Source organism: Ammospiza caudacuta, chromosome 12 (assembly GCF_027887145.1).
Source record: "Ammospiza caudacuta isolate bAmmCau1 chromosome 12, bAmmCau1.pri, whole genome shotgun sequence".
NCBI lineage: Eukaryota > Metazoa > Chordata > Aves > Passeriformes > Passerellidae > Ammospiza > Ammospiza caudacuta.
Window position 1 is genome coordinate 16,343,321 of NC_080604.1, and position 12,948 is coordinate 16,356,268.

General features: G+C 40.1%; 1 protein-coding gene across 1 annotated transcript in view; it reads right to left on the reverse strand.

Annotated features, from left to right (window-relative positions):
• Positions 1-12,948, reverse strand: part of MAGI1 (membrane associated guanylate kinase, WW and PDZ domain containing 1) — a 283,263-nt gene that overhangs the window by 36,624 nt on the left and 233,691 nt on the right. The window lies entirely within an intron of this gene.

Below are 12,948 nucleotides of genomic sequence, written 5' to 3' on the forward strand. Positions count from 1 at the left end.
AATTTCAGAGAGCTGTGGCTTGAGAACAGAGCCCTGACCCTTGGGGGGGATGCTGGGGAGCTTGGAGAAGCAGGGCTTACACAGATTGCAGGTGATGTAAAGGAACAAACACTGGGAGGGCACCAGGGAAGGTATTTTCAAGGATAATTTTGCATTTTGAAGCAGCCTCTTACTCAGTCTGTGATGAGCAAGAGAACTCAAGTGATATTTCAATCAGCTACTTGTGCATAGAGCCTAGTTGCCAGCAGCAAAGGAGACACTTGCCTGGGGATTTACCTACAATGCAGGAAAAGCTCTTTCTTGGGGTCAAGACTTCCCTTTTCCCCCGCTGTTGGAAGACAGAGGAAACACCCCCAATATTTTTTTTTCTCTGTGTGAGACTCCAGAAACAAACATAAACCAAAACACAGATTACACTACACATTAAGTGCTCAGTAATTCAGATGTTTGAAATCTGCTTTTGTCTTTAGGATGTGATTTATGTGGCATTTATGCCGCATTACGTTTTCTACTTTATGCATTTTGTTTATTCTAAACCCCATGCCCTCATATAACTTTTACACAGAGAATAAAACAAGCAGTGCAAGTGAATTACAAATCTGTCTAGGAAGATGCTTATTTTAAGGTAATTTGGGAGATGTTAGCACTGAATAGGGAAGATCCACAATTAAAAATTATAATCAGAGCTCTATTTGCTGCTGCTCTCAGACTGGGATGCATACTGTAAGGAGTATTTTAAATGAAATATTTTCAAGCTTTTGAGGAATATCTGTGCTCTGCATGTCACTCTGATGCATTCCCAGCCAATAGCTGATACTCCTCCAGGCACTGATTGATTGAGGGACAATGAAATATCAAACTGTTTGAACTAAACAATCGAGACTGCAGCTTCATTTCTGCTGATAGGGACTGTGTTTGTATAATACCCTTAAAGAGGAAAACGCTTCATAACATTCGTGGCAAATCACATTTTAAACAGGCATCATTTATCACAGAGATAAACAGACAGAGATTCTCCTCTCTCTCTCTACTCATTCCACATGCATGCACACACGTTTACTCTCCCTTTCCAAGAGATGATCTTTCCTATTAAATCAATACATGGAACACATCCCCATGCACATACACACACCCTTAACCAACCAGCATGAGACAGAAAATATTTAAAAACATTTTAAATGTTCCCTCCAAAAAATAAAGCAGAAATGCAGGTGAGCTGCTGGGTCAAATTGTATCAGAATTCAGTCTATTGCATCAAAAGCTTAAATGTTAAAATTTAGTAAGTATGAACTACTGAACAAACCTTTCCTTCAAAGTTTGTCATTAATGTTGGCTATTCCAACCCCAAAGAGATGGAAAACAGTTGAAAAATAAAGGAAAACACATCAAGGCTATTGTTTGGTTGGTCATTCAGAGGCCAATGAATCTTACAATGTCACTGCTCTGTGCCAGACTTTGCTGCAGAACAAGCAATAATTTACTTCTTACCAAAATAAGTGACTGCAGAACACGTTAACAAATGTTGGTAGTTTTTCAGGGGACAAGCTTATAGCCAGGGGAATAACCTGCCTGTACATTTTCCTGTGAAAATATTATTTATTCATCTAATTAGGGTCTCATTTTAGAACTCCAGTTCCTGGCACAGCAGGCCAAATGAGTAAATGATAGATGTAATGGGGAGTTTTCATGCTCAGATGATGGAATGGATACAGTATTTAACAGAGATGAACATCAAGTGCTTGAATAACCCCCAAATCCTGGGAGCTCCACCAGCAAGGAAATGCTGAGCTTTTCCAAAAAGCTTCTGGTGAAAACATTTCCCAAGCCTGTGAATTTGGCCTTAGGATTCCATTACCATGGAATTCCAGCACTGCTCATGCCATGCCTTGCTTGGAAGCTCATTCTCTTGGCTTCCCTGTTCTCTACTGAAGCCTCACTGCAACTTTTTCAGAGGTAAATGGGCCAAGCATAGACTGAACATCCCATCTGCATCTTTTTGGCATTATCCAGCTTTTTGGTGGTTCTGTAAATGGCTTCACATCCCTGGCTAGGAGAAGCCAGAATAGTAATAGTTTATTACTGACATTGCAATATAATTTCCCTGTGATTTGATACCTATAGGCATCTCTCACTAGTACCTGAAATGCATCTTCTAATTTTGGGAGGTTTTGGACATATAGATTAGAGAAGATGGAAGAGTCAAGCAATCACACAAGGCTGTTGTCACCACAGAGTTAACAATGTTTTAAAACAAATGAGCACATCTGGTAAACAATGTCAATATGACCTAAAACCTCTTGAATGGGCTCATTGTAGCTAAATGTGCCTAGAATTAAATTAATTAGAAAACACAAATTACTTCCCTCTAAATAACAATGTAATAAAGCAACTGCTTAATGAAAAATATCAGTGATCAGTGAGCAATCCACAAGAACAAAAAAAGGGATTGTAATCAAACTAAATTCACAGACCTATGAGCAAAGCAAGAAAGACTTCATACAAGGTTAGTCAAAAATGAGTCAGATGCAGGGATCTAAATTAAACTAATTATCACAGAGATTATTACATTTATCTTAACAAAACCCTTTCTCTTTTCTCCCCAGTACTCCCTAAAGCTCTGTGTACAGCTGGCTGCATCCATCTGCTCAACTACATTTTGTAACATAGGGGGAAAACCACAAATCATTAAGCAAGTTCTGTAGCATGACTTCAGCACTCTTAATGCCACTGCCCATGAGGAGCTGTACCTCTGTTGCATGACACTGTGTTATGGTGTGAGTGATGTGACCTGTGAATTAAATCCATAATCCAGTTTATTTCATATTTATTTGTGTTAACTGTGCGGTCTTGAGTGGTAAAACTTTTGGGAAGCTGTAAGGTTGCTAACCAAATTTATGACGAGTTCATGGAAGAAAACATGGGACAAAACTTGACCTCAATTGTTGCTGTTTCTAACATGCAAATTTTAAAAGGACATTTTTTCCTCAACTCCTTTGTCTTTGTGCAACCTAAGTAACACAGGTAGACCACAAAACATGGCAAACTTTTGCTTTGTTGAGCATACACAGAATGCAATGTGTGACCTCAGACCCACACCAAAGCCTGGGCTTGCTTCTGGTGAGAGCTCAGAAGGCCACAAACACCCTAAAATTACCTAAATGGACACCAGACACAACATGCCCTCTTCCACAGCCTCATGTTTTAGAGATTGTGGGTCAAAATTATCTGAAATTGAATGCTAAGGAAGTCTTATCTCTAGGCACTACAAGAGTCATGCAGTCAGCCCATCCCAACAGCTCAGACATGTGGAGGCCAGCTGCTGTGAATTCTTCACTTTTCACCACATATGCACACACAAATTATATATTTCAATGGAATTTCAACTGAAGTTGGAACAATCCAGTAGTTTGCACCACCTACCCACAGGACAAAGGCTCCTGGAATTGCTAAGAGCCAGTTTGGAGGCCTTGCTATCATCTTATGTATGGCTTACAATGTCTGCATACCGCTCAACATTTTTCATTTTTGGGGTGGTTTTGCACATGAAAGAGAACTGCTGTTTCAGATCTTCACTTCTCAGAGTTCCTTAACTCACCCAACACCTTGGATGGTCATTGTGGACCATCTATATCCAACAGCAGAACAAACCATAGGTGAATCTAAGAGGAAAGGTCACCCACGAGGTTTTGCCCTTATGTCACCTGCAGCCCAGAATGCACCAGTGCTGAAAATTAATTGGGGATGAAGGAAAACACAAGAAAATAAAGAATTCGGACTGTGTCCCAAGGTTAACATTTACAGAGAAAATGTTCCCGGCCTGGAAAAAAAATAAAACCTTCAAGCTTTCTAAATAGCACTTACACTGTGCTGAATAAAAACCAAAGGCTGTATCAAAGAAAACAGACACTTTGAAAGATGAGGTTTGGGTAAAGTACTGGAGTCAGGGGCTGCACAGCCATATACCTGGCATTGAACATTGATCTGTGTGCAAAACAAGGAACTTTAAATAATTAAAGCAAATGGCCATTAATGCTGCTGGGGGGGCAGGGGACAGGAGATTGGTGGTGACAAAGCAATGCCCTTGGTTCCCTATGATCCACTGCCAAAGAATTTCTAATAAAGGACAAATACTATTTAAAAGAGTAGATGGAAGTTCATCTTTTCCAGACCAGAACAATCAGCAGCAAGAGAGGCAAGTCTGTGCAAGCATAAGGAGAAGAAAGGAAAAAATCAAGAAGCATAGGGAGAAGAAAGAAAAAAATCAAGAAGAAATCCCCTACCCGTCCCTGCCAAACTTTTCTGCTCGTCATTGTGATTTGCATAACAAGAGTGACACTGCACTAGCAAAAAAAAATTAGCTATGCAATATAAGCTTTAACCAAGAGAATAATTTACACTGCAGTAATATAGCCCTGCCATAAATCAAGTTTGGTAACTACCAAATGCAGTGAAAAATGCTACATTTCTGATGCTAATGTTCAATGCTAATGCCAAGAAAGCAATGTTTTGAAGAGATCATCCTGGGCATTATTACCCCACTGTCACTGACGAAAAGCATAATGAGGCATAGAATATTATTGCCATTAAGAAGAATTTCAGTTCTAGATGCTCTAAAGATGCTAAATTTTATTAGCCTCAAATACTCATTTTTGGTTGGGAGGCTGAACAATTCCCTGCCATTAAAGTCTCAGTCATATTTTCAGCATCTCAAATGAGAATTGATTTTAGAAGCAATAAAAAAAGATACAGGCTAATAAAATGCTATTTAATTACTATGAAAATATAAATTTAACTATGCAGTAATATATATATATAAGATAATTTCAAGACAGTAAGGTAATAAAGAGATTGAAAATAAGTGTGACAATTACCCATCTAGCCTATGGTTGAAAGCATGTCAGCAGTTCTTGTATTTTCATTTTGAAGTTCATTAAATAAAGTGCTTATCATAAAGCTCAAGCTGTCAGAGTCATATGCTTCGATGAAAACCTTTGTTGATATTTAAACAAATATGTACATAGACGTTAAATTTCTGAAATCTCACAAATTTCAGAGGCTAAACACTAGAACTGGAAAGTAATTAGAGACCCCCACATTCTTTTTGCACAGATAAGGGGCCGTGGATACACAATATTATGTATCTGTTTTTCATATACATAAGCAAACATATGTGGCTATCTACATGTATGTATGTATATGAGGGTAACTTTCCTTTTCCAGAAGCCCACAAAATCTATCACTTAACAAGCTTTATTTCTGGAAACCTTTGCACAATTTTTGGGGCATGCTGCAGTTTTGAAGGTGCCCAGTCCCATAACTCCTGTCCCCAGCTGCCATGACCATGGAGGTGCCAAACCATATTTTGCTACAGTCACATCTGTATTTATCCTGCTTAGTGAGAGTGTTTGTCTTCAGACTTAGCACAGCACTGCCACAAGGTGTAAATCCATTTGTTCAAACTGGGTGGCTTACAGGAGATTCTTGTGTCTCATATCTGGAGAGCAGCCTGTACAGAGGCTCCTGGCATTAGCTGGATGCTGCTATTAATATTTAACATCCCTTAATAATCAGCTAGCATTTACAGAATGCTCAGGCAGATTCAGACCTAAAAAGCTCTACTAGAGGGCAATGGTTTTATGGATGCTTTCACAAAACATCACTTTATTAGCCTGAAAACAGTTTTCTATTAAAATAGATCAAGACTTGATATACTTTCAAGGATGTAACCTGTACATCTCAGAAACTAACCCTGAAGGATGGAAAGAAAACTTCTGAGGACTGATATTTACCTGCACATCCCTACAAACATCACCAGGTCCTGACCTGTCCCAGCTGTGTCACCTCCCTGAAATTCAGCCTCCTCCACCAAGTCTCTCTGGCCTACAAGCCCTGCCAAATTCCTAAGCCCAACTTATGATGCACTGCAGGTCTTCTGGCTCTAAAGGCACAGCTTAACTGACTCTTAAAGCTGGAATAACCTAATTACTATCACCATCAAAAGAATAAATCTATCTGACCGAGGCAAAAAACCCCATTAAAATAAATAAACATAAAATCCTAATGCAGAATGGGAAAAAACATTTAAATTCAGAATGGAGAGACTTAGAGACATGCAAACAGATATTTAAAAGCAATCCATTTCAGAACAAAACCATTGACTACCCCATTACAAAGTCATCCTTCTTCCTCAGTTTTGCCCACCTGCTATTGCTTTTAATGACTCTCCAAATGTATTTAATTACAGTGATAAACAGAGACCCTTCTTGGATTTCTGACACCTCATTACTTCTGTTATGGCTGGTTATTATAATGCCAAATCAAGGCAGCAGCTACTGCACCTACCTGCAGTGTGGCTGATAAAAACTCATTATTTACTTGCACACCAAAATGTCACCCAGGCAGTACGTAAGGCTAGGAGGAAAAGAAAGTGGAACAAAACCCTCCTTGCTGCACACCTCCAAGTCTGCTCCACTTCCTGCCGTGCAAGTCCTGATGAAGATGTGGGAGGCACATCTCCAGCTAAATCTGCCTTATCTAATGCACAGTATTAGGATCTGCTGTGCCACCTTGTGTTACATCACATCACATTTGATATGAAACAACACCGTGTGGGTTTGAGTTGCTCCACTTACACCACTTCAGCATTTAATACCAAAACCCAATCAACATAAGGTGAAAAAAAAAAGCATGAACTTTCAAAATCTCAAGCTAAAGAGAAAAAAAAAAAACCTTTTAGAAAGAGTTTCAGAGCTCTAATCTTTCATTTGATAAGGAACCTGCTTTATTCTCATCTCAGAGCCTACTGCTTTCTGCAAGATAGGATGGTTCTGGTAATAAAACATCCTGATGAGGAGATTTCAGCCATGTTTTTTTCTTCCAGCATTCAGCAAATGCTTTGGTTTTCTTACTGATGCTCAAGCAGATCCAGATTCCCTGCCACAGAAAGGCAGCCATGCATGTAACGTGCACACCACCACTATTGTGCTGTCAGCACGCAGGACTACACAAAACTGACATTATTTCCCTATTCCAAACATGTTAATTGTTCATCTCCTTAGTGATTAAAGCACAGCTTTCCTCCTGGCCTTAAAGCACTCTTCATGAAATAGCAAAAAGCTTTAGAAGATTATATCAACCCTTGAAACAAATGCAAAATGTGTAACAAAAAGCCAAATAATGAATCAGCAACTGTTCTATCCTATTTTACACTTCCAAGCAACTCTGGAGCTCAGATGACACATATATCTGGGGGACACAAGCTATAGCATAGATAGGCCATGCTGCCACAAAAATGCAGGCTAGCTCATGTAAAGCTGATGCTGACCCAAAAAGCAGATTTCACAGGAATCTCTTCATTTGCTTACTCATTTCTAGGAGACAATCAGTGCAAATCTAGTTAATGAAGGGTAGCTGAGGGGAAAACACTTGGGCCTCCAATGCCTAACAGATTAGTGTCAGCAATTCACATGTATCACACCAGCAATAGCTGGAAATTCTGCAGGCAATTAAAATGTTCATATCTCAGCAATGCTGAGTCTCCTTCATTATCAGAACTATAATATCACAAAGATGCTTTTTTTGGAATCAAATGTTCATAGGACAATGTGCTTTGTTTGGAGCTCTTGGCCTCCCATGGTTTAGGAAGGCCAGTTGGATAAGATACTAAAGTTTGAAATAAATTAAAAAAAAAAAAAAACAAAAAAAAAACCAAAAAACAACTTTAATGTGGTATTTTTATAACTGGAATTTTGGGAGCTTAAGGAAGGGTTTTTGCACACATGGGCTTTTTAATATTTGGGTTTGTCAATTACTATTTCAATTGGATGCCTTGTACTGAAAAACTCCAGCAGGACCTGGCAATGTTAATTCATTAGCTCCTGCAAATGCATTATTTATATGAATGTTAGGTACATACATTAAACTATCTGGTGTCTGAGCATGCTAACAACAATTACCTTTAGTGGCTGTAGAATTTCTAGGAGTGAAAAACCTGGGTGAAACCCTGCTGCCTCCTGGAGTCTAATGGGAGCTGTGCCATGGACTCCAGCACCACCAAAAACCTCCCCCTTTGTGTTTTTGGTCAGCAAAATCATCCCAAACCTCACAAATTCAGATCATCAAAAACAAACGACTAATGTCACTAAGATTAACACCTGTAAAGCACTTTGAAGGAGAAAAAACACCACGTAATCCCAACATATTACATTATTTATCAGACGACCTGATTTTAAATGTTAAGTTTGGCTTATTTTTATCACAAAGAGAAAACAAGTTTCTGCTTGCTTGCTTTACAAAACCAATTACAGAGATCAGTGTATGGTTCTGCATAACAATACCCAGCATTGTCCCAAAAAGGCGTATCTAACACTCCCCAGTGCTGCAGGAAAATTAACTCACACACTGGATTGAAACACATGCACATAAGCAATTCTAATGAGGGGTAGGAACTTCAAACTTCTTATTAAAAATACCTAAACTTATAATATTTCCTTTATTTAATTTTTTCCTGACTTCAACTGATTTTCCTATCTGCTCCTTGATATACTAGTGCCTTATCAGAATAAGGCTGTGAGAGAATAGCAAATGTTACTTATCAAACTTGCTTTAAACCTTTTAAAAAATCTCAACAGCTTCTTAGAACATAATTCTAGTCATCAGAGAGAAGACAATAACAAAGAATGGCTTGGTGGTTTGGAAAAAAAAAGACTCAGCTACTCCCAGTTAAAGGCTGCCACAGTCCTGCTCCTTCCCTGCACCTAAATTTTAACAATGCCTGTTTACTAGGATTGTCTGTTTTCAGAAAATGGCAAAAAGGCACAATACAAAACTTTTAAAAACATCTCATTTCTAACTCAGTTTGTAAACCAGTTTCACTAATCTAATTGCTTTCTTGCCTGGCAAAGCTCTTTAAAAGAAACAGTAACAAAAATAAACAAGAGGAAACAATTGAAGACAGATTTTAAAATGCCATATGATATTCCAAGTTTAACCAGGAAACCCATAACTCTGGAATTATGAAATAATGACCCTGGAATACAAAGTAATGAACTTGAAAAATGAATCTTGGCCTTACACATGGACATACATTTCTTCAAGCATGCTGCAATTCTGATTTCCTAAATCAATCCTAAATAAACCCCAGTGAGGGGTGCCTATGAGCCTGGATAGTATTATTTGTACCACAATATCAGGTATTTTTCAGCATACAGCTGAAAATAACCTCTACTGAATGACAAATTGAAAGATTTAACAAACAGGTTTGGTGGAAGATACCTGAATAGAAGGTACTGGGAGCTGGTGGTCATGGACAGAATGTAAGACAAGAGAAAAAGAGGTGATTTGAAAAGGGATTTTTAAACAGTTTAGAAGTCAACTGAGCACACCAGAGGGCAGAAAGGAATTTGATCTGTCCCTGTTCTGGGGGTCCAGGGAAGGAGCAGCCACAAGAAAACCAACCATGACGGTGGCGATGAACGACGCCTGGCAGCAGCAGCTTTGTGCTCAGCCAGATGGGCTCCAGGGAGCTCCTAGATAAAAACAGCACAAAGACCTCAGTGTAAACTCTGCTCCCTCTCTGCTGGGGCTGAAAACACTGCTGGAAATGGTGAGCTTTCCTTCCTATTCCACAAGCTTTGGCACTGGCAAACATGCTCTGTGGTAACCATCAGATGAGTCCCGGGTTGTGACTTTTGTCCCAAATGCAGTTTGGACTCACTCTCCCTCTAATTCAGCAGCTGCTAAGACAGTTTCAAACTTTCTGGCAGCTCACTGCTTAAGTGGCATGACTTTCAACTCACTCTTCGCTGCAAGCCTAAAGGGTAAACAGAAATGAGTGGCTTGTTTAAAAGAGTTCAAGCCTGCACTGAATAGCTGATTGCAGCTCTAATTATACCGTGGTTTTACATCATTAGGGATAGCAAATGAAAAGGAGCTCTAATTCCACCACTTCTCTTGTTTTTTTTTTAAACCACTCAATGATCCAGTTCCAGCTAAAGAAAGGAAGAGGAAACTTCATTTCCAGGTGGGAATTCCAGCAGGGGAAGGTCCATACCTCTTAAACCCACTGACTTGAGGACCAAGTGAGCAGGACTACTGGAACAGACCTCTCCCCATTTCCACCAACCTCACAGCTTCCCACAAGCACCTTTCATTCTGTTGAACCATAAATAGGGAATTTACCATGGGCTTTACATGGAGGTAAGACTCAGCTAGCAGCTGATGGGCATTTAGACAAGTAGATGTTGCATTGATTCTTCTCCCATAAAACATATTTAGTTTTGACACTCTTGTGTATATCTATAAATCTATTTAGCATATATATGTTTATATTTAATATTTTTTTCAGAAGATGTATTTCCATTCCCCAATTTAATGTGAGTTTGGCACTGTGGAAAGCAATTGGAAATGGCACAGATTTGCACATGACATGTGAGTGACATTTCACCTGCGTGCCTGTACTTTGATCTGGACCAAAGTGGGAACACATCTTCCAGGGGATTATGTAGATCAGGCTAAGGTTTATGCTATTTTTGACCTTCCAGTGAATAAAGATGCAACTAAGCACTAACTGTGAGAGCTCTGAAGGTAAATTGTCTGTTCAGACCTGCACAAACACTCAGTGTAATTCTTGGAACTGAACAAAAACTAAACACATATATTTTGGTTAACCTGAAGACTGACCAAAAAAAAAGAGGTAAAAAAGGAAAAAAAAATCCTCTTTAATCAGGGGCAATTCACAAAGTATAAAATACATTAAAATTTTCTCTGAAACAAATATTAGGTCTTAGTGATTCCAAAAAATACAGCACAGTAGTTTTGCAGAATAACTTGTTCTGACACAGCCCCCCACCTGTCCCAACACAGGCACAACTTCCAGAATAGAAGTCCCTTGGGAAGCAGGGAAATTATTGTGACAAAATGTTTCTTGTATTATGAATAGTCTGTGCAGAATGGAGAGGTATTTGAGAATTGCTTATTTCAGTTGATTACAGTGCATAGGCAAAGCTTCAATGACTAATGGATTTCAAGTGGCAAATAATATTACTTTGTTTCTTCGCTTTCAAATTATTTTTTTTTTGTAGAAAGTACTTCATGTACTTGGTAGGTACATGGTTAAAAGAACCTTTTCAGCTACAAACATTCAAAATAAAGTTGTACCTTTTACAGTTGCCTTAACAATAATTCTTTAAAATAACCAAGGTATGCAATCACAATTTCCAGTGCAGGGACAAAAACATGTGCTTAATTCTGCATTTTGTAGCAGCAGCAGTGGTTTACTTTCAGGTACAGAGCTCTCAAATGGTGCTGCTGGTTTATCAAGCATCTCCTCTGCTGTTGCAGGCACCATGTCCTGTCCCCTTCAAACGTGCTCAGCTTCACCTACAGGCAGTAAAGCCTTCACGCCTCCTCCAGTCTGACTTACAGGCTCTAATGGCTTGGCACCCCCTTCTCATTTCCAGTTTAAATTACTCTCAGCCAAACACACAGTTGTTCAGCCAGCTCCTTCATTTAAGTACCTTCTAGCTCTCCTGCCTAATAGAGACAATAATTATTTTGTCCCCTCTATCCCTTCATTTTGCTAAGCAAAAGCAGCTTTTCCAGTCAGCCCAATCAACCCTCTGCACCCTGGGGTGGGGTGAACTCTTTCTGAACCCCTCATATCAGGGGGTTTGAGTTTTATCCACATATAGGTGAAAGAGGAAAACAACAGCAATATGATTGATACTACAGAGGAGAGGAAAGAGAAGGAAATTTAAAAAAAATCAAACCAGAACACAGACAAGGTAAATTTTCTATGAGGCCTCTGGAAAGCAAATTGTCAGTGATCTGACTTGGTATTGAAGTATTTATCCCAATCCTGCAAACGATTTTAGATTACACCTGAGCACACAGAGGGGGCATTTCAGCTTCACCCCTCCTGAAATCATCAGGATTCATCATCCTTGTGCTCCTCACTCAGAGGCAGCAGCAGGATTTGCCCTCTCCCATAAGCCAGTGCATCAGCTGAACACACTTCACAGTAAATATTTCACAGGCTGCTCTCAGCAACTCTGCGTTTGCATTTTAACAATTAGACCTCCTTGTTGGGAGTGCACCAGCACCTTGGAGCAGGCAGAGCTTTTCCTGTATATTGCACATCTCTTTCTGATATTTTTCTGCTTGATTAGTAATCACTTTGAACATCCTTTCAGCAGCTCTTGGATAAAAGCCTTGGCGTCACAGGGATGCTTCCTGCACAGCGGGACTGAGTACAAGCTGGGCTGAAGGAAGGATGCTGACAGCAGCTGAGCACTTTCCTCACTGGACACCAGAGGGAGGAGGAGGAAAGGACAAGTGACAGAGAAGCAGAAGAACAGCTTCAAGAGCCCTGAAGGAGCTTATCAGACACCCGAGCCAAATACATTTCTGCAATCGCACCAAAATAAAGAGCGGCGCCTTGTCTGGGGATGGTGCTGCTGAGAGAGACTTGGCAGGAGCAACATGAGGTGAAGTTACAGGGAAAGGACCTGAGTGCAGCAGCACTGAGAGCCAGGTGGATTTCAGCCAGTTCCACCTTTGTTTTTTTAAATAGTTTGGGCTCTAAAGGACCTTAAAGATCATCGAGTTCCAACCGCCCTGCTGGGCACAGGGTGTCCAAACCCCATCCAGCCTGGCCTTGGACACTCGCAGGGATGGGACAGCCACAGCTGGTCTGGGCACCCCGTGCCAGGGCCTCAGCACCCTCACAGGGAACAGCTTCTTCCCAATATCCAATCTAAACCTGCCAACTTTCAGTTCAAAGCCATTTCCCTGTCCTGTGAAAAGTCATTCTCCAGCCACCTTGTAGGCCCCTTTATGTCCTGGGAGGTGCTGTAAGGTTTCCCTGAAGCTTTCTCTTTCCATGTTGAGCAACCCCAGCTCTCAGCCTGTACTCACAGCAGAGCTACTCATGCCCTCATCCCTCTGATC